The sequence below is a fragment of the Apis dorsata genome, unplaced genomic scaffold (genome assembly GCF_000469605.1).
Source record: "Apis dorsata unplaced genomic scaffold, Apis dorsata 1.3 scaffold_4, whole genome shotgun sequence".
In the NCBI taxonomy this organism is placed as follows: Eukaryota; Metazoa; Arthropoda; class Insecta; order Hymenoptera; family Apidae; genus Apis; species Apis dorsata.
The window spans coordinates 434,708-440,415 of NW_006263307.1; positions in this window are offsets into that span (position 1 = coordinate 434,708).

A 5,708-nucleotide genomic window follows, 5' to 3' on the forward strand; every position below is an offset into this window, starting at 1 on the left:
CAGAATTATTTTATTGATGAAAAAAGTTTTTTATATTACAACCACTATTTTTATAAAATTATTTTTAATTTTTTATTATTTTTTTTAAATTATGAAAAATTAATGAAAATAATAGTAAAATATAAATTATAAAATTATAAAAATTAGAGAAAACAATAGGAGATAAACCAAATCCGTCCTTTTATTAAATTTCTGCAATTATTTATTTAATAAAACTTTCTTCTTTTTTCATTTTTCTTTTAAATTTTTAAACGAAACTGCTAATCCGTCAAATTTTCTTTTATATATTATATATATATATATACACATAAACATATATGTATGTGTATGTAAATAGAATTAATTTGTGTATTTAAAAACTATTTATATAAATGTGTTTAAATATATGTATATTTATAAAGAACATAATGTGTTTCACGTTGATCTAAATTTGTTAAAAAAAAAATAAAATAAAATAAAATAAAATAAAAATTATAAATGTTATTTTTTAAAGAAACAAACTTGTACTTTGTAGAGCGTGTTTTTGTACAATTTATTATGGCAATAAAGATTGTTTTTAATTATAAAAATATTAATTCTAAATATTTCTTATTTCATAATTTAATTTAAATTTCAAAGAAATTAAATACAAAAATTATAAAAATTATAATTATCAAAAAAAAAAATATTCTCTCAAATAATTGATGCATTAAGAATTATAGATGTCACAATAATTTATTTACATCTTAGAAAACGCACAGCTACAAAGTTGTACAAGCATAATGATGCATAATTACTTACGATTAATTACCCTGCGGTTTCTGATAAAGCTTAAAAACATTATTCTTTTTTACAGTAATCAGTCTATATTCATAAAGAAAATGTTGCACAAATATTTGATAAAAATTATTTCTTCAAACAATCATTCAATTTTCCATTCACTTAAAATAACAATGTAATAATACTGGAGGCAATATTTCTTCAAATTTTTAGATCCTTCAATTTTTATTATTGTTTATGTAATAAACACTGGAGGAAATATATCTTCAAAACTTCAATTTTTTCAATTTTTATTTTTTTGATTAGATTGCCTCTAGTATGATTTTTCAATAAAAATTATATTTTCCTTGTAAACATATGATAAATTACAGAGATTTTTTTTTTCCAATACATTTGACGATGTTAAAGAATAGACATGTTTTTGAACTTCTATGTACACAATTTTATATTATTATTTCCCTGATTATTCTTTGTACGTATATGTATTGAAATTGATTTTTTTTTTCAAAATATGATGCATTGTTTGGCATGTTTGATAAAATAATAAAGTATATAATATATCGTCCATTGTATCGGATATATAATATAAAAGATGCAAATTTGATACGTATTATATAGACAATAAATATATTAAAAAGTACAAATAGTGTATATATATATATTAAATTAAAATTATAAATATTGGTATTTTTTATTTTAAATAAAGATATAAAAAAATTAATTGAATCTCAGTTGAACTTTGTTTTTATAAATTGTTCTTCTAATACATAATATAAGTAATAAATTATTATTACTTAAAAAATTAGTTCTATGGATTTTATGGATTTTTAATAATTTTTTAAAATATATATTTAATTTCTATGTTACATTATTCACTTTAAATAATTCTTATTAAGAAAAAAATGAACAAAATATATATTCACAGGATTCATTAACTTTCAATAATTATGATCAATGATTTCATTCACCACAATTTTATCCTATATTAATTTATCTCTTCAATATTTCAATAGAAAGAATTTAAATTCTACATTTCCATTGATTGTTTCATTATTTCAGAAGATCCATACAAATATTTTAATAAATTATCAATTAACATCTTATCATGTTAATATATTTTACATAATTTTATTTTTAAAAAATTCCATGATTATCAATCAAAAGAAATTTATGAGAACATTTAAAATTTCAAATAATTCAAATTCTACAATGGATAATTATTATTATCATCCATCATTGTAATCAAATCACCAATTGAAATTCAATTTTTGAGTTTTTAAACAACTTCAAGCTGATCAAATATCTTCATTATCTAAAAAAAATTCATAACCCATCTTCATGATCTGAGAAGAATTTAGAAACTTCTGTCCAAGATTGAGGAGTCCAAAAAGGCTCCGGTCAAACAGCTGTTCTGAAACCAGAAATGATGATGGTTTCCAAGGAAGATAAATTTCTAATAAGAGTATTCTTTTCACCATGGAACATAGATTGAAAAACAAAATTTTTTTGGAGATTTATCTCTGAGAAATAAACAAATAAATATTTAAATTTTGAAAAAAAAACTTAAAAAATAAATCAAAAGTCATATATTACTGATTATATTTAATTAAAAAATTTTATTATTGTCATAGGTATCTTTAAATTTTTTTTTAATATTTACTAAATAAAACAATATATTTATTATTTTGATGCATGAAAAATTTTTAAAAGAAATTTATTCATAACAAGAAAAATTTTTTGTTATAATAAATATAAAAATAAAATTCAAAAAAAAATTGATTTATAAAAATTGAGAATTTGAAGAAATTTTAAATTTTATCATGCAAATAACTAACAATATATATGAAGCATTAATAAATATGTAAACTCTATGCATGCAATAAATAATGCATTATAAAAATAATGTTAAAAAGTTATAAAGCTTTAAAGAAACAAAAATTATTGAAAATCATACAAGAGAAGAGTTTTATGCAAAAGAAATTTTAAGACATTTTGTGACATCAATGAATAAAATATAGAAAAACTCTTAAAAAACAAAACAAAATATAGGTAAAATCTATATTTTAGAAATTTCAAGTAATCAAAAAGAATTTAAAGAAATTTTAATAGGAACAGTTGCAAGAAATTCAAAAACTAAAAATACAAAACAAATCAATTTTAAAATAATTCAATTAAGAGAAGATTGAGAAAAATTTACTACAAACTCAAAAAACTCAATAAAGAGATAAAAAAAGATAAAAAACTAGGAAGAGCTAGAGAAAACCAGAGAGAGTCAACAAGACTTATGGAGATTTCTAAAGATATCAAATCTATTATATCTTTACAAAAAATATCTTTTAAGAAAACTGAACTTAAAAATAAAAAATTGAATTGAAGGAAGAACTTAACTTCAACCAATGAAATAATCCAAAGCAAAAGTCATTGGAATACATTGAATTTCATTTGGTCATTGGGATAGGAGTTGAGATTGCCAAGAAGAAATGCAACAGCACATGCTTCTGTGCATTTTTACCTACTAGTATGATGTTGCGAGAAGGATCGACCGTCGATGCTGGTAATGATCTAAATGCGGGCGATTGTTCCATGATCATTACTCACTCGGCAGGTCGGTCCGGCGGTGGAGTGTTTCCACCTCGACAGCATAATCTTATCCATCCGCTGGATCTCATCTCTTCTTCCTCCATCTCGATCACTGCATGTATCAATATTCATTATTTTGTCATTCTTTTGTTTATTCTTTTCTATTCTTGATCTTCTGTTTCTTAATGAATTAAATTTCTTTATGTCAAGAAATTTAATTCTATTTAATTCTATTATTAGTAGAGATATTAGTAGAGAAGAATAACCTATTGTTTTAAATCTTTTAAATCTTTCAAAGTTTGTTATATTTTATTTTATTTCTTTTTAAGATTTCTTTGTAAATTTTTTTATCTTACGTTCTTTAAGAAAATTTTTTTTATTTCTGAAAAGTTAATAATCAAAATGTAAAGCAAATTATTGATTCAAGAAAGAACTTCATTCATAATTTCTAATGAATTTTTTTTTTAATCAAATAAATTTGTTTAATTTAGTTTAATCATATATATTATAGAACATCTATTGTATTTTATTCCTTGAAGTATCTTTCATTATTATTATTATTATTATTTTTTTTTTTTTTTTTTTTTTTTTTTTTTTAGATTTCTGACGAATACTTTTATTTTTTTTTTTTACTCTTACTTTGATGAATTTAATTAAAATTTTACTTTTGAGAAATTAGTAATCAAGAAGTACTATGAAATACTGAAAAAAAGTTTTATTTCGCAATTTGATTGCTTTCTCAAATAACTTTAAATTCTCTTCTGATCAATTCCAACCTTTCACTCCCTAAATTGCGTACGAAATCGATTCAACAGAAAAGGATCTCAACTAAAACTTTTTCAATCCTTGAGAAGTTTATAGAAAAAGATTTCTGGCTTTCATTAATTTGATTAAAACTCGCTAAGCTTTTTCAACAACTCTTTTGAATATTTCATGACCTTCTTTCAAAAATAATTTCGTAAGTATTTTGTATTTTGCAATATAATCATCTCGTTCAATTTTTTTGAAAATAATTACATAGAATAATTTGTTACATTTAATTTAAACGATTATAAAAAAAATATAAATAAAATTATTTATATAAAATAATTTTAAAGTATTTATATTATATGCATAATATAATTATAATTAAAAAATAGGGTTAATATATTGGAAAATAGGGTAACTATTTATATTAACAATAATTAATATTTAACAATAACTATTTTTATATAATTATTCAATTTATAAATAAACAATAAATGTTAATTGAGAATTTTGTAAAGGTATTTTTTTAATAATAATAATATATTAAAAATATTAATTATTTTGAATATTTTCAAAATGTCGTCAATTATGTAGATAATTTTTTTACAATTTTTTACTTACAATTGTTAACATTATTTAGATAATTGTAAAATGAATCTCTAAATACATTAAATTATAAATAAAAAAAAACTTAGTGAATTAATGGTCCAAAACAAGAAGAACCGATTGGCATATTTCGTAAACCGTATGCAATTCCTTTCCCAACTTGAATGCTTTATCGAGCTATAAGAAAATGATTTATCTAATTCTCACACTTTGTAGCAATGTTTTGCAACTTTCTTTAAATTACGATCCTTTTCTTGCAATGTTTAAATAATTTGAAACACTCTATTATTCTATATAAAAAAAATAAAAAATTGCGAAACAAAACAATGTGTTTTTAAGTTATATAAGAAGAAAAGCACTCTAATAATTCTAATATCGAATTATAAAAAATTATTGAATTATATAAAATAATAGATAATTATTACTAATTATACAAAAATAAATAAAAAGTTAAATTTCATTAAAAACGATAACGATCTCTTTAAATATTTTGTGATCCAATTATAAGTCGCGATTTAGAGGTTAAGAACCACTATTGGATAAATTTTAAATTCATTTTTTTTTATGTGTATAATCATTGTTATAATCAAATAACAATGATTGAAAAACGAATAAATTAATAATATGCTGCCTTCTTTATTATTTTAAATGTTCTGTAAAAAAAGAATATGATTCAGAACATGATTCAAATTTTTGGTTATTTTTTTTTCAAACTTTACATTGTAGTAAATAAAATTATTAAAATTAAAATAATATTTAAATAAAATAATTATTATAGAATATTTCAATTAAAATCAATTGCATTAATTAATTAAAAATTTTATTTCACTTATTATACGTTAAGCTTAATTAAATTTGAAATATATGTATATATTTATCTGATAAGAATATTAATTAATTGAATAATTATAATAAATTGTTGAAAATTTCAAAATAATTTGTTAAAAATAAATTGTTGAAAATTGTAATAATATGAAGAGTAATATTCTATTAAAATGTTATTACTAAAATATTTA